Consider the following 23,311-nt stretch of genomic DNA (forward strand, 5'->3'; position numbering starts at 1 on the left):
AAATCTTAAATTATCCTTCTTAAAAAACTTGCCTGTCATTATCTTTGATGTGTTATTTACTCCAAAACCCAATAACAAAAGTCAACATTTACACATTACTCATTATACTAAGCACCTTAAAATCATTTAATTCCTCCAACAACCCTGGGAGGCAGATGCTAGTATTATTATTATTATTATTATTATTATTATTATTATTATTATTATTATTATTATCCCCTTGTATATACAAAGACTAATCATATTTTCTAATATACTACAATAACAATGTAGCTTCAAAATTTTAACCCTAACCCAACCTAATCAATTTTTATTTATAATTACTAGTGGCAATAGCTATATCATCCCCCCTGCCCAGTTATTAGGAAAAAGGACAGAAGAAAACAAATGCTTGGAAGCACCTACCAGCATGGATTAGCACAAAACAGAAAATCAGCACAGATTTCCCATTCTCTTAAAGATTTCTAAGTGTATAAAGTCCTTTTGAATCTGAAGTAAGGAACCCACTATTCCTAAACTTAGTTCTTTATCATTCACAGATGAATATGCCATTTCTAAGTTTTTTCTAGGAGATTTTCAAGTTAAAATTTTACCTGCTTCCTCTATTAAATATATAGCATGACAGTCTTGTGGCTGGGGTCTTGCTGTCTATTGTTTATGTTGAGTTTTAATTATCTTCAAATGTGATTTAGTAACAATGTCAAATTGCTTTGGCCTAACTTGCTTATTGGATTCATCCATTTAAAGGGCACTTTGTATATACATATATATGTACATGCATACATAATATATAATTATATATTACATAATATAATACATATGTGTGTATATATATATATATATATATATATATATATATATAATATTTTAAGAGACAATTTAGCAAATTTATTTAAAAACTAATCCCTAATGGAAAATTCTACTTCTAGGCTTTCTGCTAAATCACATAAATATAATTTCTAAAAGAAAAATAAAATGCCTGTTTTATTTCTTAGGTTTTTTTTCCCTAAAAACGTTTTTTCTCTTAAAATTTCTAATAAGGTTTTTTCCCCAAAATTTAAAAACCAAAAAAACCCAAACAAAACCAGACCCCCTTTTGCCATTATTGATTGACTTAGTTTAGGGCTAGCTCTTCCTAAAGAAGGGAGCTTAATCCTATAATGAAACTTTAAAATAAATCAAAGCAATAAAAAATCATTTGTTTCCTTTTTAGTTGTTAATGGCTTTCCCTGTTGATTTTATATATATATATATATATATATGTAGGTCTTTGCGATTTCTTCTTCTTGAAGTCTTTGGTGGTTTTAGTGTTATCTTCCTCCACACATCACAATTTCCTTATCACTCTCTTCCTCATTCCTGATTGTGGATTCTTGCAAGCTGGATTTCAAATGGGTCTCAGCTTCTTCCCACGCTGAGCAATTGACTGTTTGTCACACTAGGTCTCTATTGCAGGTGATTTTTGGGTGGTCAGAATTGCCCTAGCTGGATGTTGTGCCCTTTCCCTCAATTTCCGTAGAGTGGTGCTGGGGGGAGGGGGGGTCTCTCGTGAGAGAGACAGACCTGCCCCATTCCCTCTTTTCCCTAGTTCCCTGGCCCAGCACCAGCAGTTCAATCTGTTTTCTCTGGCATGGGGCACTTCAGAACATTGCCTGGTGTTTCAGGGTTTTGCTCCTAAAGGCTGTGGCTAATCTGGCTATTGAGGCCCAAACTTCCACAGTTTGGAGCCAGGGTCCCTGACACTGGGAAGAGGGAGGAGGAGCGGGGGGGGGGGGGGGAAGACTATAGGTCGGCTTCCCTGCTAGTAGGTAGCATGGGAGGTAGGGGATGAGTGCAGAGTGAACTTGGGGTTACTAATCCGTTCCTTGGTTTGTTTGTTTGTTTTGGAAGCTTCCTTTGGATTGCGGGTGTTCTAAAACAAGGAAACTGCTTTGGGATGCCTAATTTTTGTGTGGGAGAGGTCTGAGAGGGTGAGATTATTTTGTTAGTGATGCTTTTAAATTTCCCATATTAGGATTTGGGGGGAAAAGATTAAAAAGGAGTTGTATTTGATACCTCAAATAAGATATATTTGTAACCCAAGAAGAGGAAGTTAATCTGAATGCTCTAATTGATTTAGGAATTAGTTACCACCTAGCAGAAACCTTGGTTTGGGAGACAATGTTCTTCCTCTGGTTAATGACTGTATTAAGTATATTTTCCTATATTTCTGGCTTAATTTGGCATAGGTAACCGAATACAGTAGACACTGCAGAAGCTGAAAATCATACCTGAGGACATGGTTGGCAAACAGTCAAATTCGTAGGGGCTAGTAGGGAACATTTAATGTGATTTCCAGAAAGCACACTGCTTTCCGAACCACACTAGGGCAGCCTATTCAAAATTAGTCACGACAAAGTTCGGTCAAATTATTTTGTTTGCTCTAGGTCAAGAATTACCTACAGGAGGGGCCCAACCTTCCCTCTGCTCCCAGTGGCCGGTGTCTACTTAGGTTTCATCTTCTTCCTTCCCCTTCTTTCGTCCTCCCTCCCCCTCCCCGCCCCTTCGCCACAGCCAAGTACTGTCCAAGGTACTACTATTTTCCCAATAACCCAGGTTTGCAGCTCCGCGGTGCAGATTCGCCACCCTCGGCCCTTCACTTGTATTCACCACACGTGGCCAATTTGTTTTTTAAACAGAGTCAATTTTTTAGTTTTTAATGAACTTGTAAACAAAACAACTCTCATTTCAACATAAACATGAAATTCCAGATCATATAGATGTTTACACTGATTACATTTATATAAGTAACACATACAGGTTCATAAGGTGTTAACAAAACGTCTGTGACAAATAGGCTATTTTTTTTTAATATCAAGAACATTATAGAGTTAATGCAGAGCACTACAGATAATCTAGTAGTCACTACGATTTTCTTAAGTTTTCACTTAGATGATGTTATTTCTAGCACATTAAGCAGGCAGAGTCTTTCATATGCTTAAAAACTGGAATCTTTGGTTGCTACCTTGTCAGCTGCCTTGCACACAGAAGCCAACAGATTTTAAGAATGTTTAAGTGTACAACATTTAAACTCCAGGGAGGAAAAAACAAAACTCCACGAGTGTACAATTGTAGCATTTACAATTACCACAACCATGGTTGAAAACTGTTCATGCCATTCTTTTGAAACAAGATCCCAAAGCACAAATTCAGGATTGCAATCGGAACGAAAGAAAAGGTAACAGAAAATTGGCATATGCACAATTTAGCTCTCCCGCTTGTGTGTCAACCGTGTAGCTAACTTTCCCCTTGAAAAACGCAATAGAAAACTGAACATCATGTTTCACTATGTCAGTTAACAATCACAAACACAGCAGCTACAACTCTGAATACTGGGCTAGTGTTAACCACGGCCAGTTTAGACTGAAATTAAATTCTTCACACCAAAGAAATGGTTGTTCACCACCACTAGAAGTGTACACGTGAACTAAAATGTCTACATTTGGGGAGTAACAAGATCTGCTCTGATCTGCTCTACTTCATCCGTCTCTCTCCATGCCCGGGAAACCCTTAGGGCCAGGGGGTCTGCCCACCCTCCCCACCAGAGGGGCCCGCCTTTTAGGTCATTTTCTGCTTTAACATTGTCCAATCGAAAGTGTAGTCGTACTGGTGGTTGAGAGTCCTGAAAAGAATACGAAACAGCTGCCTCAGGTACATGTAATCAGGTGCCTCTTCAAAGCGCAGGCCACGGCAGTAGTTGAGATACATGGCAAATTCTGCAGGAAAGCCCTGGCACAGAACTTCCACGGGGGTGGACATCTTCTTCTCGCTGATCTTTTCGTACTTCTGCTTCTTGGTGGCGGCCTTCAGTCCTTGCCAGGGCAGGCTGCTCTTGTTGAAATACATCAACACGTAGCCCAGGGACTCCATGTCATCTCGACGGCTCTGCTCGATGCCCAGGTGTGCGTTGATGCTGGCGTACCTGGCGGTGCCGGTGAGGTTTTTATCCTCTCGGTAAGGAATGTGCTGCCTGGTGCGGTTGTCTCGGTACTTTTTGGCCAGTCCAAAGTCAATGAGAAAGAGCTTGTTGCAGTGAGCCCCGATGCCCATGAGGAAATTGTCAGGCTTGATGTCCCTGTGGATAAAGTTCTTGGTGTGCACGTACTCGATCCTGCTGATCATCTGGTCGGCCAGCATCAGCACGGTTTTCATGGTGAACCTGCGCGAGCAGAAATTGAACAGGTCCTCCAGGCTGGGCCCCAGGAGGTCCATGACGAGGACGTTGTAGTCCTTCTCCTGGCCGTACCAGCGCATGTGGGGGATGCCCACCCCGCCCTGCAGGACCTTGTACAGCTTGCTCTCGTACAGCAGCTGGGGGTGCTTGGCTTTCTGCGACTCCAGCTTCACGGCCACCTCCTCGCCGTTCGTGATGTTAATGGCCAGGTAGATGTCGCCGAACGAGCCGGCCCCGACCTTCCGCAGCAGCTCGTATTTGCCCCCGACTATGCTGCTCGTCATCCTGCACGCAGGGGGGGGCAGCGGGGCGGGAATGGTGGCGGAAATGGTGGCGGTGGGGGGGGGAGCAATGGCCGGAGAAAGGCTTCGGGGAGATGGGCCTTACCCACGGACGCGAGCTTCCGGGCCGCGCCGATTCGAGCCGCGCCGGGGCCTAGCCGTAGGTCTCGGTGTAGGCCGCCGCCGCCGCCGCCTCTTCCCGGGGCCTCTGCGGATTTCGGGCCGCGCGCGGTAGCAGGCCTGACAATGGCTCTGGGGTCCAGCCGCCGCCGTCGCCGTCGTCGTCGCCGCCGCCGCCGCCGCCGCCTCTGTGGCGTCCCCAAGCGCGCAGTGACCGTTTCCTCCGCCGCCGCCCCCGCCGCTGCTGCTTTGAGCTGACGTGCCGGGCTGAGAGAGGCGCAGAGCGTGAGGGCGGGGCCTCCTGGCCGTGACGTCACCCGCCCACTCGGACTGCGGCTCACCCCTCCCCCGCCGCCATCTTGCTTCTCTGCCCCCCCCCCCCAATCCCCCCCCCGCCCGGCAGCGGCCCCAACCAGCCTAGAGCCACTCCGTCGCCACGGTGCGGCGAGTTTCGTCCAATGGGCGGCCTAGGCTTAGCGTTTCTACCATGGCAGCGCCCGGCCCACACGCCTCCTTCCCCCTATTTACACAGCCCCCACTCTTGGTGCAGATCCCCCATCCCTTCCAGCCCAGACTGCTGCAGTAGCCTTCCGATTGGCCTGCCTCGTCTCTCCCCCCCCCCGCCCCCAAACTCTAATCCATCTGCCGTCGGTTGCCAGGGCGACGTTCCCAAAGCGCAGATCCAACCGAGTCATCGTCACCCCCATCCCCCAACTCGATTAAATGGCAACTGCTTCCTCGGGTGTCTGGGCTCCCAAAGAATCCCCTCGGCCAGGGTTTGAAAGCCGTCCGCGACCTGCCCCTTTCCCACCTTCCCATTCTCTGCTTTTGTTTTGGGGAATGTTTATCAGTCTTTTTTTCTTTAAAGTACAGCTTTCCCCCAGCACTCCCCCTTCCTTCTCCCAAAGCCATTTCGTATCACAAATAATATTTGCTTAATTCAAAAAGCAAAACAGCAAAAACAATCAAGTAATCGAAAAACCAGAAGATGGGTACAATAGGCCCCATCCCTGGATCTTCCACCCCTACCAAGGCACAGGATGCGGGTGTCTCGCCCTTCTTTCCAGCCTTGTGTGTTTACTGGAATTTTGCAAGATTTATTTTCTAGTGCGGTCTCCTCTCCATTTGTAGAGTCGTAGTAACGGCGTCCATTGTTTTCTTGGCGCTCTCTCCTAACTCCTTCTGTGGTTCATGTTGAGCCTTCCTTCCTTCTTCTTACATCTTACAGGGCACAACATTCCAATATTCCATTAAATTTCTGTGTCACGATTGATTTAACCTTTCCCTAATCAATGGGCATCCACTGTGTTTTAACTCTCAAAAAAAAAAAAAAAAAAAAAGTACTCTATAGGCAACGTAAAACTAGCCACTCTGGCCCCCACTACTAGGTGGCTTGGATTGTAACCCACCCGTAGAATTTTCTGGGACCCTTGAAGGGAGATGCCATGGAGCCAATGGCATTCCTCCAAGTGCAGGGGCGGGTAGTCCACTTCAAGTCCTATTTGGCCAGTAAATCTCTTTAGATTTTACAAAGAAATACAGCTTTCCAAAGGGACAATCGCAATAACACCCCCCCCCCCCAGATAGGAGGCATAATCCCTTCTCCCTTGAACCACCTCGGAGAGTAGAGTTGTGAAGAGGTATGTGTGTGTGTGTGTGTGTGTGTGTGTATATATATATATATGTGTGTGTGTATATATATATATATATATATATCTTTCCTCCATTCAGGAAGTCAGTCAAAATAAATACTTATTAAGCACCCATGGAGGGCTAGGCTCCCTACTAAGCCCCAGGATACAAAAAGAAGCAGAAGAAAGGCCCTGCCCTCCAGCAACTCGCAATGTAACGAAGACAAAGAGAGAAATGTGCAAACAAGTGTATAGAAGATGAAAGTGAGATAATGCATGAAAGCACTGCCATTAACAGGTGGTGGAAAAGGTTTTTTGTAGAAGTTGGGATTTAATTGGGATTTGAAGAAAGTCCAAGGAGATTAGTGGCTGGAGCCCAGGAAGGAGGTGATCCCAAGTACGCGGGACAAACAGCAAAAACGCCCAGAGCTAAGAGGTGGAACAGCCAGGAGGCCACGGTGGCTCACTGGATCTAAAACCGTATGCACAAGTTGGAGGGAAGGCAGGACTTGGAATAAGAGTATTTTGTTGCCACTGGGCTCAGGTGGCACTGGAGGGGGAAGGGAGGTGTTTGGGACAAAAAGCCCTACCCAAAGAGACTACTACAGAGATCACTCAGAGAAAGCAGAATTATCTATTAGAATCTCAAGAAGCGGCCCCCTTCCCGGTCTGTGAGGCAAATCTCAAAGCAGGATAGGGCCAGAGCCTTCAAAATGCTGACAGCTTTTATACATTTCAGACAAAGAACCTCCAAAGTCCCGCCCTCTGTATGTTGTGATTGGTCACCTAAGCCTGTCTTCCCCTATTGGGTCAGTGGAATGCAGTAGATGCAGAGCTTTCTAACCGGTGTCCTTTGAACAATAGAATATAGTCCAGGCCTTATCTAAAATCACACGTTTCCTAAACTGAGGCCTTTAAGGCTTTAGATAAACAGTCTTAATCAACATCTGCTTAATCTGTAAATTCTTCACCTTTTCCCCACACAGAGGCCACCCCCCCCCCCAGCTCTCCCTCATTTCACATCACGTGCCTGTCATGGCGTCACCTCCACGATGTCGAGAACCAAGGGCAAACCACAAGCAGGGGAGTGAAATGATGATTTTAGGCAAATCACTTTGGTGGCTGAATGGAGAGTGGACTAAAATGAGGAAAGATCTGACACGGGCAGGCTCACCAACAGGTTACTGCCACGGTGCCGGTAGGAGACGACATGCAAGACGGCAGTGTCAAAGGAGAGAAGGGCGAATGTTAGAGATGCTGCCAAGGTAAAGTCAACAGCCCTCGGCAACAGCTTGGATGTGGGAGGCTGGCAGGGAGAAATAGGGAAGAATCAGCATGACTCCTGGGTGGTGAGCCCAAGGGACCAGGAGGCCCTCGACAGGAAGAGGGAAATAATGGGGAAACGTAACAAATTCTGGTTTGGGCATCTCGAATTTGAGCTGTCTCCTGGACATCTAGTTTAAAATGTCTGAAATACAGTTGAAATTATGAGATTGGAGGTCAGCAGTTAGGGGAGCATAGGTAGATTTGAGATCATCAGAAGAGAGATGGGAGTTAAGTCCATAAAACCTGGCGAGATCACTAAGTAATGGAGAGGGAGAAGAGGACCCAGGAGAGAGCCATACAGGACACCTATGGTTAGAGGACCTGATCTGAAAAAGAACTGGCAAAGGAGCCCAAGAAGAAGCGGTCGGATAGGGACCGAGAACCAGGAGAGAATCATGCCTCCAAAAACCTAGAGAGAGAAGAAAGTACTAAGAAGAAGAGGGTGAAGCAACATTTATTGAGAACCATGTGCTAAGCCCGGATCCACAGTGTCAGAGGCTCCAAGAAAGTCACAGAAAACGGCTGAGAAAAGGCCATTGATTAGATTTAGCAACTGAGAGAACACTGGTACCTTTGGGGAGAGCAGTTTAGGTGCAATCAGGAATCTGGGAAGCTAAATTGTAAGGAATTAAGAAGGGGATGTGTAGTATTCTTCTCTAAAATGTAATGTTCTCTGGGCTTCTGGGAGCAGGTTTCTTGGGGGTTTCTGGAGGCAGCCTTCCTTTCAGTTCGGTAATCACAAGTGCAACCAGGGATTAAAGTCCAAATCCTTTATTGTCTCCTTCAAAGTCTTATCTCCTTCACTGGGAGCTTGGCTAGTTTTTCTTAAAGACCTTCTGTAGTCTTGGTTCTGAGAGCTTAAGCTGCCTTCTCTGGCTTCTGAGTCTCCCCCACTGAATCCTGGCTGAGGCTCTGAGACTTCTATGGGCTTGTCCTTTCTGGCCCTGACAGCTCCTCTTTAGATGGCCCACACTGAGTATACATCAATCATTATATCACTAGGAAACTCTCATTTGTTGTGGGATTAAATCAGTGCCAACCTAGATTTAACCATCATCTCCTCAATTCCACTTAGTTCGCACCTTGTAAGAATCTTAACAGGGAGGTAGGATTAGGGAAGAAAAAATGAAGGCACCTGTGGTAGATGGCCTTTTGAGCATAGCTCCAAAAAGCAGAAGGGATATGGGACAATAGTCAGCAGGGATGAAAGGATCAAGTGAAGGACTAAGAAGGACAACATGGGCATGTTTGCAGGCACTAAGGAAAAAGCCGGAGAGATAGAGATGGAAGATAAGGGAACGTGTGGGTGTGATAGAGGGGCAATCCATGGAGATGGGATGCAGTGGGATCAGCTGAACAGCAGAGGGTTTGTTTTTGGTGTGGAGTAAGGCCATTTCTTCACATGAAACAGATTGAAGGAAGAGAAAGAGGCAGAAGGCACCCGAGTGAGAGGAGATGAGGAATGGGAGGAGAGTGTGCACAGTCCCAGTTCCAAGTCCCAAACTCCCTCAGGCTCAAATCCCAGACACAATGGCTTCTCCAAGCTTCCCAAATGGTCTAGCTGGCTGCAATATCTTGTTATGGAAAGATCCGATGATTAACTGATGCCTATTGCTGCTAATCGTACTTACCAACATGTAGAGATCTAGGAGGCAAAAGCAAAGTCTATTATATGATATATATATTATCACATATTTGTATTATATATAATACATAATATATAATAAAGCAGAGACCCAGAATTCAAATGTAACTCAACCCAAAGCAAAGACTTCCTCAAATGTATAGTTTCTAATTACATCAGATTGACCAAGGAAATGAACACAATGTTGAGCTATAGTGGTCAAAGAGAGAGGAATTGACAACCCATGAGAGAAATGAAAGTGACTTTGCAAAGATGTTTGAGGAAGAAAATCACATCAGATCCAGTTTATCCAAATGCCCCGCCCCCATTAACAAGGGCTTTACCAGACGAGTATCATGTACATTCTTAACACCTTATATTGATTGAAATAATTGGAAATCTCAGAAAAAAATCTCAACTAGTTACACACAATTTAAGTGACCAAGGGGCAGCGAGGTGGCTCAGTGGATAGAGCACCAGCCCTGAAGTCAGGAGGACCTGAGTTCAAATTTACCCTCAGACACTTAACATTTCCTAGCTGTGTGACCCCGGGTAAGTCAACCCCAATTGTCTAGCAAAAAAAAAAAAAAAAATTAAAGTGACCATGCTGGATCCAAATAACAATGGATTAGGAGAATTTTTAAAAAATCATAACCTCTTATACAATCCTCCCTGGGACCCTGGCTCCAAGGTTTCCATGGATCAAGCTCCCAAGTCTGAGCAGGAAAGAGTAATTGTCTTAACAGCACCAAGAGAGCCAAAAGAGAAAGAGAGAGAAAGGGAACCCCCACTTTAAGAGATCTGAAAACACCCCAGCCAAGGTCCCTTGAGGGTGCCTCCGTGCTTTAGCTCCTATATTGGGGATAATAATCTCTCCCCTTCCCCAGAAGGATGAATGACTTCTTTTTCCTGTTGGCCCTATTGGTTAACCTAGGCTGAGAAGGGGACCTGGGGGATTTGGATTTCCTAGTCTACATTGTTTGTCCTAGGTTTCAGAAACTGGTCCCGCAGCATTGTTACTGATGGCCTCCCATCCCTGAAAGGCCGTCCTTCCTGCTATCTACCTTCCGGCCACCTGAGCTTTGGTCAGGTTTCAGCTGAAGTCCCACTTTATTCGGGAAGCCTTTGTCGGTCCTCCTTCATCTTCGGGCCTTCTCTCTTAGGTCTTTCTTCAATTTATCCTGTGCATATCTGGCTTTTCGCAGTTGGTGGCATTCTGCCTCATTCATTCGAACATAACCTTCTCAAAGACAGAATGACTTTTGCCTTTCTTTCCCCCAGCTGCGAACAGTGCCTGGGAAACCAAGAGGCGGAGATAAGGCCTAGGGTGCAGTGAACCTGCCGGGACTTGGGATATGTAGCACCCGGTGCAGGAACTGCAAGGCGGCCGTCGTCACCAGATCACAGAATGTGGGAAGTGTAAGACTAGGAAGATTGGGGAGGGTGACAGTTTATGAAGAACTTTGGAGCTCAAACAGAGGCAGCCAAGTGCCACAGTTGGAGTGTGTTCAAATCCACCCTCGGTCACTCTCAGAGCTGTGTGACCCTGGGCTAGTCCTTTAGTCTCTGCCTGCCTTATTTTCCTCATTTGTAAAATGGAGATAGACTACCTCTCTCCCAGGGTGGTTGTGGGGCTCAGTTGAGACGACATTTGTAAATAAGGCTCAGCACAATGCCTGGCACATAGTAGGTATCACAGAAGCGTGCATTCCTTCTCCCTTCCCTCCCTCGGATTTGATCCTGGAGGTAACAGGAACCCTCTTGAATTAATGGAATAGAGGGCAACATGATAAAACCTGCACTCTAGGAAAATCACTCTGGTGGACGGATGGAGTGGGGAGAGACGCTGCGAAGGTGAACTTGCCAGGCCGTTGCATTTGGAGGCTGGGGGAGGAAGGGACTGGGGAGTCCATGATGACTCCTAGGTCATGAGCCTGAGGAGCAGGGTAAAGGGTCTTAGAAGCGGGGAGAACGGTCTTACCTTCTACAGTAATAGGAAAGGTGAGAAGTGGGGAAGGATCTAGGGGGAACAGAATGAGTTCTATTTTGCACGGTTTAAGATGTCTGCTGGACACGCATTTCAAGATGTCTGAAAGGCAGCTGGAGGACTAGAGACTGGGGTAGAAAAGGGAGGCCCGAGAATCCTCAGCATAGAGACATCAGCACATGAACCAGCTTCGAGAAAAAAAAGAGAAGGGCGCTCAAGACAGAGCCCAAGATCACAGGAGATAAGCTCGGAGGGACCCACGAGGAAACAGAGGAGGGCCAGATGGGTAGGAAGAGAGCTAGGAGAGAGAGGGATGGCCCGGAGTCTTAGGAAGAAGAGAACCAGGCCCAAGTCCGCAGAAAGGTCAAGGGGATCAAGGACTGAGAAAATGCCATCGGATTTGCCAATTGACAGATCATTGGAAAATTTGGAGAGAGCAGTTTAATGGGAATGATGAGTTCAGGAGCTGGATGATAACCAATGAAGAGAGTGAGAGTGAGAGAAAATGGAGTCATTGAAAATGGCCTTTTCGAGGAGTCTGGCCACCAAGGGTAGAAGAGGATGACAATGGGGAGGAAAGGATCAAAGTCAGGGTGGTTTTTAGGGTGGGGAAGACGTGAGCATGTTTGCAGACAGTAGGAAAAGGAGTCAGTAGAGGGGGAAAGACCAAAGACCAAGAAACCAGTGTTAGATGCTAATGGGAAGATGAGAAGTCCAAATTCTCTCAATACTCTTCTTACCAGAGTTAGGAGAATGACAGGAGAATGAAGGATGTAGAGTCCTGCCCTTCACCCTTGAGTTCCTTCTTTTTTTTTTTTTTTTAATTTAAAAATAATTTAAAATTCAAATTCAGATCCTATAATGTCAAATTGCAAGTTCTTTCCACTGCTCTCCCAGCACCCCGCATCTCCCCAAATGAGCCATCCTAAGCCATTTAAACTGCCCATTAGGTTATAAAAGGTAAGAAACACTTAAGAGTGAATATTCAGAAATATTTATATGATGATATCATCTCAATATACAGAGTATGATTTTTTTTTCCCTTAAAGTCAGAACATGTTATCTGACAGTCTAGAGTTCCTTCTTAATGGGGTTAACTAGAATTCTAGCCACACACACTTTCATAATTAGTCACCACTCTTCTCACTCCTTTTTTTTCCCTGAGGCAATTGGGGTTAAGTGACTTGCCCAGGGTCACACAGCTAGGCAGTGTTAAGTGTCTGAGGCCACATTTGAACTCGGGTCCTCCTGAATTCAGGACTGGTGCTCTACCCACTGCGCCACCTAGCTGCCCTGACCCCCGTCTTTTACTTAGCCTGATGAAGGGTCCCAGAGGGTGTGATGAAATCCCTCAGCTAATTGGAGCAAAATTCCTATATGGTCATCTCACTCCAGTCAGTGGCCTTCAAAGATGTTCTTATTTGATGTTCTTTCTCCTTTAAATATTAAGGCTAAAATTGGGTGGAGTCATTTTGAATGCAGTCAGAAACAAGTCATTGCCTAGTCTCTGGTGTAGCGAATGAACATGACCATAGGCACCTGGGTACCTGGGCACAGCAGCTCATTACAAGAGCTAGCGATGGGAAAAACCAACTTGGAGGATCTTTATTCTGGCAAGTAATATGGGAGGAGCATTCCGATATAAGGGGCTGAGAGTACACTTCCTGTCTGTCTAATGCCGTGGAAAAGCCAGAATAATTGTGCCTGGTACCAACTGGCTACAGGACAACAGCAGGGAACAAGCATTTCCACAGCATTTGCTCCATGTCAGGTTAGGGTTAGAGTGGGAAGGCATTTGGGGTCAGCAGGGAGTCGGGTTAGAGCCTAACCCAAAATGCACACAGCCGACTCTAAATGTGCCTCTCAACTCTTAAGGCACTTTACCAAAAAATCATTTCCTTCCATCCTAACTACACCCCTGGGAGGTAGATGCTATTATGGTACCCATTTTTACAGACGGGCAAACTGAGGCAGGCAGGTGAAGTAACTTCCCTGGGGTCACACTACTATTAAGTGTTTCAGGCTGAATTTGAAATCTCTCTTCCCCATTCCATGCAATACTCCATGCACTCTGGCACCCCAGCAGCCTGGGATGTAAGGTTAGAAACATGGAATCAGCAGGGCATTACCCTCACCTATCTTTGGGGGCACAGACTGCTGTTGGGGGAGGGCCTTTGTCTCCACTTCAGGGCAGATGAGGGGTGAGGGGAAGCAGGCCATCTGGTGACTTCCAAGTGGAACTCATTTTGCCAAGTAATTACTGGATTGCTGCTTCCATGGAGCTACAGAAGAGCACTACTGTCAGCTCTCTCTTAATTCGGTGCCCGGGGCAAACCACTTATATTGTCCTATTTTCAAGCTCTGGTCCCAGCTGTAATCACATTTCTATATACCTTTAAGGCTCGTAATGCACTTCACACAGAACTTATTTGCTCCTCACAATAAACCTGTGAGTAAAAGAGCTGGAAGGGCCTTTCCAAGTCAACTAGTTCAAAGCTTCCAGTGGGGGTGTTGAAAAAGCTGGCAACAGTAAAATCAAATATTCCTCTGAGATTTAACTCTTTATGGAAAAATAAGGAAGCGCACCCAGCTCCTCAGTAGGCAAATTTGCTTTCATCTTTAATAAAGGACGAAATTAAATGATGTATGAACTGTTTTAAAACAAATCTCTATGATTTATCATCAGTTTGATTCATAGACTTAGTTTATACACCTATATACCCAGTTTTTTTGTGTGTGTGTAAAAACTTCTCAGGCAACAAGGGGTCCCAAGTGGGAAAAGTTTGAAAAACCCTGGCCTAGGCTCAATCTTCTCATTTTACAGATGGGTAAACGGAGGCTTAAGAACTTATTCAAGGACATACAAGTAGTAAGTGAATTGGGGCTTGGCATCGAGGTCTCTTGCCTCTCAAAGGAACGCTCCTTCTAACGCCACAGTGTCTCCTTTGCACAAATTGGGAAACTGGAAATGAGAGAAGTTAAGTTATTCACCCAGGATCACACAGCTGGGAAGTCTTCTCTCCTTCCATGGTCTGGGGGTGGTACCCAAGAGCCTCCGGACACCTGACCAACCGGCCCATGTAGGAAGTCACGTGGGGACATATCCGAGGGAACGGAGAGAGCCTTACCAAGGATTGGGGAATTCCTGTCAAGCGACCGAGGCCGTCCGTAACACCCATGGTATTTTTTCATCGCTGCTGCAGCTGGGAAAGTTGGATCTGGAAGGGACCAGATGGCTGAGAAGATGGCGTCTGAGAACGGAACAGGGATTTCTGGAGAATGGCTGAAAATACAGGAATGGGGCCCAGGAACAGAATGCACCTAATGCGCGCCATCACAAAATATTGACCTTGGGTGTTACAAATCTGATTCACATGCTTTTAAAACTGCCAGTGAAGGAGGCTGGCCAAAACAGCTGACATCTGCCTGCAGGAATATGGGCAAATAGGGTGTGTGTGTGTGGGTGGGTGGGTGTGTGACTGAGTATATGTGGGTGAGTGGGTGGGTGACTGAGTATATGTGGGTGAGTGGGTGGGTGACTGAGTATATGTGGGTGAGTGGGTGGGTGACTGAGTATATGTGGGTGAGTGGGTGGGTGTGGATGTAGGTGTGAAGTGGAGAGACTCAAACCTCATTTGGTGTATAGGGCCAGTCAGTCAGACAAGCATTTCTTTAGTACTTACTGTGTGCCAGATGTTATGGCAAGCGCTGTGGAAAGAAAGACAAAAACAATTCCTGCACTCAAGGAAGTGACTCTAATAGTGGCAGGACACAACACACAACCAACCACGTAGGTGCAAGGTCTCTGAGGGAAGACAACAGCATTTAGGGGTTCCGAGAAGGAGAGAGTAACTTTAGGAGGCTGGTTTATTACACAGCCACAATGCCAAAGATGAGGGAGATGATTTCCTGGGGATGGGGGCACGGATGTGGATGTCTCCGGGTTAGGTTGCTTGTGGGCCAGCTGAGGAAGGGTAAGAGCGCAAAGGGTACCGTGGCTGGTGTGCGCCACTGGAATCCAGCGAGCCCGATGGCGTGTGAAGCGTTCATGAATTCCGCCCATAAAGCACCCAGCAGAAAGAGGAATGTTTGGTCCTGCTCAGCTCTGCCACGGGCAGACCCCATCTGGAAGAATCTGAGTGACAAACTGGAGTGCGCCAAGGAGACTTAGCAGATTGGCCAAAGCCACAAGGCAACACTATATGGAGATGGGCTGAAGAAAATGGGAATGTTTATCCTGGAGAAGAGAAAACGCAGGGGATACATAACCCTTTGAGTATTTGAAAGCGACCCTCATGCATCATATGGGGTAAGAATTGGTCTCCTGGGTCAAGGGGGGGAGCGGGAACCATGAGTACCCATTACAGAGACAAAATTCGTCTGAACGAGCTTGGACCGGATGGCTTCTGAGGCCCCTTCCAGCTCAAGAGCTAGAATTCTATTATAGCACTCCCTCTGGAGCCATTTCCTCAACTCCCAGGTGAACTAGGTTCCAGTTTTTAGAAAGTTAACTACTATTGCCCTCAGGGTTCTGCAGGCTAATCCCATCCGAGTTATTCTAAAGCCTCGGTTCCTATTCAAGTCGGCCAACGGATTTAAATAGCTTTTAATGATAATATGCTAAGAACAATTGGTACAAAGCATTCTACTGCCCCCCCCTCCCCCCCTGCTCTTCCCCAAGTACACACGGGTAACCGGAAGAGGCAGCTCAACTCCGAGCACAATGCTATAAGGCACACGTACAGCCTACAGAGCGGGGAAGGGGACAACTCACTTCTGTGCTTCATGGCCACCAAGTCTTTTCTGGAGTCCACAGTCGAAATTCTGCTCTGATGCAAGTGGTCATGCTCCTCGAGGGCATTTCTTCCTCCCGGGAAATGGCTTTCTGCATCTGTTAGTTCTGCCGGTGTTCCTTTCCTCCCAGCTAGATGCATTTTCTCCTATAGCTCCTTCCTCTCTGATCTCAGCTGGATGCACGGGTAAATACTAATACAGTCTGTGTGATGAAGAAAAGGAAACTTGTCCTGCCCTCCCCCCCACTCCAGTCAATCTCTCAGGATTGTGACCCAATGACTGAATCCTTTACTCCCGAATTTGGAGGCTTCTCTCTCTAGACTGGTCTAATACTGAGATTCCTCTACTGAAAGGGCCTCAGATCCATGGTTAGCTTATTGGACTAACTTATTATTATATAATAATATATAACTTATGATTAGCTTATTGGTTAGCTATTGGACTAGCCAATCCAGCCTTCTAGTTGATACTTCGGTAATAGCAGGTAGGGCTGGATCATTTTGATTACCCATTTTAAATTTAACCTCTTGTTTTTTTTTTTTTTTTTTTTTGCTGAGGCTGGGGTTAAGTGACTTGCCCAGGGTCCCACAGCTAGGAAGTGTTAAGTGTCTGAGACCACATTTGAACTCAGGTCCTCCTGAATTCAAGACTGGTGCTCTATCCACTGCGCCCCCTAGCTGCCCCTATTTAATTTCTTTATACTGATTAAATCACATCGGTGCAATAGGGTTGGGTTTGGAACCCATTCCTTTATGACCCTGTGATGAGCTGTGCCCATCTCCCTCCCCTCCTCTCATCCTATTTTATTTCTGGTTCCTATTTTATTCTGTCTTCTACCACAGTTAGTTCTGTAGCTGTCAGAGTCTTCCCGGCATATTTCCAGTTCATTGAGGGTTAGCACCAGCTGTTTTTATTTTGATAGTCCGAGGGAGAAACAGTTTGAGATGAGTTAGAGATTGAATTTTCTTGAATCTGGGTATACAAATAAGTAAGTTTTAAGAGAGACAGATGGGAAAAATGTAAAAGAGGGGGTCAAAGTGCTACAAGAAATGTGAGATGCAGGGGCCAGGCCTGGAGGAGGGGGAGGGTCAGGGGGACCAAGCCAGCTCTGAAAGCCTTTTCTCAAACTCTGGATCTTCCTTATAAACTATTATGTGCTAAAAGCAAAAGTACAGAAGAGTCCTACAACGTTAGAGTTGGGGAGAATGTGCTCCGGGATCTGCTTTATCCACTCAATTTATGAGTGGATATTGACGTTTTTATTTTCCGTCTATTGATGTTTTTGTTTAGAATTCCATCACATTTCTACATCACAATTTGGTTGTTCCCTAGTTGATGAAACCCATCCTGCTTCCAGTTTTGGGACACCAACCAAGTACTAAGTATCTACCTGGGGCCTATCGGTTTTTGCCAATCGGAAACGATGGGATCTCTGGGCCAAGAGGCATTTTCTCCTGCAATTTAAAATCGCTTTCAATGGTTATTTCCAATGAGGAGCTCATAGAAAGTGTAAAAAAGTGTTGCTTTAAGAGCTTCGATGTTGATAGAGTTAGAAGGAATTAGAAAAAAGGATGACTCGAAAGCACTCCCTATAAGGTCAAGAAGGTTTTTCGGCAACTTTGGAGCTAGGAGAGAGAGGAAACGCCGAGGATGCCAGACCTCAAATTCCTGGCTCCTTCTCTTCTCCCCACTCCCGTTACATACACTCTTTTGTTGAACAACAACAACAACAACGATTAATCCTGCACTCTCCGAATGAGTGAGGGGAAGGGGCAAGGGAGAGAGAAACACTTTTTAATTCACCATTCATTTTACTCAAGCCGTGAGAAACAATAAGCCCCACTCCTTCACCCCACCTTCAGACAGCTAGGCTAAAACCCAATCTGAGCCTCTGAACAAAGCTACTTCATGCGGGCCTTCTGGAGCTTCCCCCCCTTTTTCCCTGAGAAGTTTTTCCATGCCATTGGGATAGAGGTAGAAGAAGGAAGGTATCATCTACTGATAATGAATCCTAATTTAATTAACTAATAAACACAATATTCGGTTACAAAAGCCTATAGCGGGTCCAGACCCTCAAGGTAAGGAGCTGGAACTCGGAGTCGACCCCTTCCCGTGGCTTTCCCCTCGAGGCCTAAAGGATTCCGTCCTTTTGTAAATCCTTTCTGAATGAAAAAACACTTCCCGCCTCCTTCCCCTCCCCCATACTCAGAAGGGGTCCCAGACCCAGAGCAGCCGGGGCAGGACCATTTGTTTACACCCTTCCTCCATTGTCTACCCCCACCCCCATCCTCTTCCAGAAAAAGCCCTTTTGTTCTCGGTCTACAACCGATTTCAAACTCGGAACAATCTGAAGTGATGATTTTCGGCCTAGAGAAATGGATTCTTTCCTATTTCCAGGCTCACTGAAAAAGAACTTTGAAAACATCCTTTCACGTTTTGTTCTCAGAGGGCAAGAAAGGGGACGTCCTTGATTTCAATTCCCAGGAGCAGATTGTAGAAGGGGAAAGGGATGGGGGAGAGATGGAGAGAAGGGAGATGAGCTCTGGCTCCTGGCCACCCCTCCCTCCACCCAACCATCCCCACAAGGGAACGAAGCATCACTTGCGGGCCCCGGTCTCTGCTATTCATCCTCCCCGGGCCCCAGGAGCCATCTAGACTCTCCCCTAAATGTGCTGCTGGCAAGGGGGGGGGAGCCCCGCAGAGAGAGCCTCCGGCCCACCCCTCCGGAGCTTGGGCGGGCTGACCTGGAGGTGACCGGGAGAGGCGGCTCGCGGGGATGGGAGTCCCCCCCGGGTCGCGGTCTCGGACTCGTGGCTCACCTCAGGGTCCAGCGGGAGCAGCCGGGCCCAAGTCCCCGCGCACGAGCCGGTCGGGGCCGAGGCTGGGGGCCTCCCGCGCAGGCTCCAATGAACGCCCTTCTCCCTAAACCGCGTGTGAGCCATGACCCGAGCCCAGGCTACCCTCTGACCCCTAAGTAGCGCGCTCCACCTCTGGAGCTCCGGGGCCGCACGCGCTAAGCAGCCCAGCCCAGATCGGAGCCCCGGGCCTGCCGAGGACCCGCAGTAAGTGACAAGCTACAGGGGCGCCGGCCCAGTCCCCACCCCCAGCCCATCCCCGGATCTGTCGGCCAGCCGGCTCCCCTCGAGCCTCCCCTTCCCAGAGGATGACCGGCCTCCGTCCGGCCCGGCTACCGGGCCCATCCGGAAGTGGGCGGGCACCTTCCCGCTTCCCGGGGCGGAGGTCAGGACCGGCCTCCGATCCCCGCGCCCAGCAGCCTCCCAGAGCGAACCCTCCACCTCCAGCCACACTCTTTTCTTCCGGCCGCAGCCACGCCTCTCGGCCCCTTCTATTTCCCCACCCTCCCACCCCCTTCCCCCGGCGGCGTGGACGGGCTGACGGGTACGGTCTCTTCCCGGTCTCGTCCCGCTCCCCCCAACCCCCTCAACCGAACCTCCTTCGTCCGGGGTCCGCCACGAAGTTCTCTGCCCAGCCGAATCTGGGGATTCGCCAGGAGGGGGGGTGGGGGTGGGGCGCAACGCCGAGGCTCCGTCTCCCGCCCCGCCGTCCTTCCCCCGAAGTTTTCGGCGTGGGCGCATCCCGAATCCTGGTCGTAAAACCGGGTTCGGCTGTGGAGGCCCCCGCCCCCCGGGCTCCACGCTCAGCCCCGCCCCGGGGACCCCAGCGCGCCTCGGCGCCCTGCCCTTCCCTAGCTCTGCCCGAGCGCCCACGGCGGGTGCTCTTCTCCCCGCGGCCCCTCGCTCCGCCCCTTTCGGCTTCGCTGGGAAACTTCCGTGGGAGTTTTTGCAGCAGATCTCCCGAGGGCTTTCCTGGACTCCCGGGAGGGGGTCGCGCTTCTGCCACCCGGGAGGAGAACAGTGGGGGGGCTGAAGCAGCTTTATTTTGCCTCGGAGTGGCCGGCGGCGCCCGCTCCGTCCGCGCGCGCGCGCGCGGAGGGAACTCGGTCCCCTTTCTGGTCGTCCTCGCTTCAGACTCCGGCCTTTTTCCTGGGTGCCCTCATCCCTGCCCCCCCCCCGCCCGCCCCCCCCCCCCCCCCCCCCCCCCCGCCTTCTCCGAGCCCGTCCTGCAAGGGGCCTTTCCCACCAGCGCCCTCCACAGATTTCCAAGTGCTCCCATATATCCTAGCAGCGGGCAGCCGTTTGCCTGTGGCCTCCCCCCTTAATCGGAGAGTTTCGGGGGAACAGGGACTGTTTTAGCCTTTCCTTATGTCACCACTTAAACCGACTTCATTCACTAGACGATTATAGACCCCAGGAGGAAAAGACCCCGGTTTCCCTCCCCTTCTGGAAGAACCTCCCGGGGTGACCCCGGTTTCCCTCCCCTTCTGGAAGAACCTCCCCGGGGTGACCCCAGTTTCCCTCCCCTTCTGGAAGAACCTCCCGGGGTGACCCCGGTTTCCCTCCCCTTCTGGAAGAACCTCCCAGGTTCCTTAGCCTGCCCCCTCTGGCCTAGGGGGCTGGGGCCTTCTCTCATTTCCAGATGGACAATTCCTGGTTCCCTCAGTCCCCCAGCTTCCTTTAAGCCTCAGCCCACATTCCAATCTGCCCTCCGTCCACATTCTCATCTGGCCATCGAGTTTCCTACCTTGTGGGTACCAGAGGTTGGGAGCATTGAGGAGAGGCCCGAGACCGGGACTCTGGCCCTTCTTGACAGGCCCGCTGTTGGTTGGGGTGCGGGGGTCATGTGTATGTTACATGTTTTATACGGGTGGAGCCACTACCTCTGAGCCGCCTCCTTAGCATAGACTCCCGAGTTTAGGGCACAAGGAAGGAGAGCTCGGTGAGAGTGGAGGACAGAAATGACCCTTCGACCCTTGGGGCGGAGGGAAAAGCCACCTTTCCCACATCCATTGCAAGGCACAGCAGGCCTGAGCACTCCATGGTCCTGGGGATCCCAGACATACCTGCTGCTATGGGGTTACAACTCAAGCAGGTCAGGAAGTGGCCAGGATTCCCAGGAGCACTCCCTGCCCGCAGGCTCCTGCTCCTGTCCCAGCACCATTGCAGTCACCACCAGACTATCCTGGTCCAAGAGCCTTGGCTTCTTCAGACCATCCCTGGCTCTCTGTTCCTTAGCTTCTAAACCTGATGGAGCAAAAACTTTGGAAGGATAACTGCCCCCCCCTTCCCTGTCCGTTGCTAATTACTGGGCAAGATTCAGATCTCTTCTTCCCTTCTGCCCACCGCCATCCAGACCCAACCCAGATGTCAGGTCCTTCCCACACTCAAGTCTTGTGAATCTTCATGATTCTATTGTGCTTGCTGGGATCTTAAAATGGAGACCTGGAAGTCCTCTAGTCAGTCTGGATATTGGACTTAGGAAGCAGATACATAGGGATACACCGGGCACAAAGTGGAAAGTTTTCCCAGCCCCAAACTCCCCTAGGACAGCCAACCGTGTGATTTCTTACACAGGAGTCAGATAGGCTTCTGGGGTCAGGATGGGAATTGGAATAAGCATTGGAATAAGGTCTGGTTTCACCAATGGGGCCTTCTAGCGTGCTGCCAGTTCATGGGGCGTGCTGTCCCCCTCAAGGACATCTGGTCACCTTGGCACCTCCATCTGTCTCATTTCATTGCCATCCTGAAATTCCCCGCAGTTCAGTTCAGGCTTTCTGGCTTCACCAGCAAGGGAGATCAGGCCGTGCTAGAAGGGTGCTAAGTTCCACCTTGCCTGGGGACTGAGGAGACATAGAGTGGGCACACTTGGGGCAACTTTCACAGACTAGCCCTCATATCTTCTTGGCCCCAGCCCAGATGGCAAGGGCGAGGAGCCACTGAAATCTCATCAGAAAGTGAAGGCCCCTTAAATAGGGGGTTCTGGCCAAGGGTTGCTTCAATTCACAACTCCCCAGTGGCTAAACAATGGATAAAAACGGCAAGATTGCAAAGGACAACAGTGTAAATTGTCACCAATTGTTCCATAGGGACCAAGGATCCAAATCATCCCGGATTAGCAAAGGTCCATTAAGGTGATGCTGTGTTCCACCTCACACCGGGAAAAGGAAATGCCACCCGCAGGGGGAGAAGGGAAGCAGGTACCCCAAGGAGCAGTCCTCGAGGAGGTGACAATCGGGCCTGCTGTTCTGGAAAGCAAATTACAGCCGGGCCCTCAAAGTTTCTTAATGCTACGCACCATTGGGTCCAATTGTAGCGGGACCAGCCCAAACGGGGAGGAAAATGAGCCGTGCCCATAAAAAGATTTACAGCAGCTGTTTCCCCAGGCGCCCCAAACCAGAAATGGAGGGGGGGGGTTAGTGAGTCTGAACAGAGGCTGAACACATGGAATATTCCCTATGGAAGATCATAAGAAATGACAAGACAGCCATTATCAGAGGAAGCGGCACGAAGGGAGCCGGGAGGGGGGGGGGGCACGCCGCCCCCCCGGGCCGTGTCCCCAGTGCGGACCCCGGAGCGAGTTTCTTCGGCCTTTGAGGAGAAGGGACGTCTTTTGGGGACGCGGTGGGAGCTCGGCCTGGCTTCCCCTGAGTTGTGCCCCACAGCGCGGGGACACGAAACGAGCGCCGGTAGCGAGCCGCCCATCCCCGGCTGAACCAAAAGGCCTCGGGAACGGAAGCTTCCCGGAAGCCAGGGGGAAAGGGAGACGAGGCGAAGGGGCGGGGTAGCACCGGGGTGAAAGGGCCCGGCCCCCCCGGGGGTCTATCCTTCCATCCCGCAAAGAGTTCTCGGGAGACCGGGGAGCTCTCTCGGCCTAGAAGGGCGGGGGGCGGGGACGACACTCCCGGGGACTCCTTCCCGGGGATCCCCCACCCCGCTCCCGGGATGTGTTCTGGAGACGCCACGTCCCCTAGGGGTCGCCCCCGGGCTGGGCGAGGAGGGGCAGAGGGCCGCTCCGGGATTGGGCCAGAACCCCGCGGGCGGGCGGGCGGGCGGCCCTGTGTGTGTTCCTCCTGATTTCAGCCTGCGCCTTCTCCTTTGTTCGGGTTGCGCCCCAGTCCCTGGGCCGTCCGAACCGGCTCTCGGCCGGGACTTTGGCCGGCGCCGGGGGCTGGCAGCTCCGCCGAGCGGCCCCCTCTGCACCGCGGGCGGGGCTACCTCCCCGAAAACCTCCTTTATCCAGCGGGGACGGATTTGGCACGCGTGCCCGTGGCGCTTTCCCAGGCCGCCCATGGATCGGCCGGCTAACACGTAGCCGCTGCCTACTTGCGCGCCAGCCCTGGTGCTGAGGCGTGCCAAAAAACCAACCCAAACCAGGTCTCAGAGTCTCATGGGGGAGGGGGGTTAGGGTTAGTGCAAATAAACTACATATACAATAAACTGGACAGAAGCCCCGGAAAGAAGTTACCCGCAGTAGGAA

The 23,311-nt window shown here is 49.4% G+C and overlaps 1 long non-coding RNA gene and 1 pseudogene across 3 annotated transcripts; both read right to left on the reverse strand.

The window, feature by feature from the left end:
* Nucleotides 1-2,662: 2,662 nt before the first annotated feature.
* Nucleotides 2,663-4,875, reverse strand: LOC141549188 (casein kinase I pseudogene; annotated as a pseudogene).
* A 4,732-nt stretch (nucleotides 4,876-9,607) lies between these two features.
* On the reverse strand, nucleotides 9,608-19,615 carry LOC141548370 (uncharacterized). 3 transcript variants are annotated; one of them, XR_012483914.1, is made up of 3 exons: nucleotides 19,428-19,615; nucleotides 14,311-16,178; nucleotides 9,608-14,144 (listed from the first exon to the last, which is right to left on the reverse strand). It is a non-coding gene; the product is annotated as an uncharacterized LOC141548370 (long non-coding RNA). The 3 variants fall into 3 exon arrangements; XR_012483915.1 differs by lacking the exon at nucleotides 19,428-19,615 and adding an exon at nucleotides 18,796-19,302; XR_012483913.1 differs by lacking the exon at nucleotides 19,428-19,615 and having other exon boundaries at nucleotides 14,311-15,419; nucleotides 15,957-19,302.
* Nucleotides 19,616-23,311: the final 3,696 nt, after the last annotated feature.

This window comes from Sminthopsis crassicaudata, chromosome X (genome assembly GCF_048593235.1).
Source record: "Sminthopsis crassicaudata isolate SCR6 chromosome X, ASM4859323v1, whole genome shotgun sequence".
In the NCBI taxonomy this organism is placed as follows: domain Eukaryota; kingdom Metazoa; phylum Chordata; class Mammalia; order Dasyuromorphia; family Dasyuridae; genus Sminthopsis; species Sminthopsis crassicaudata.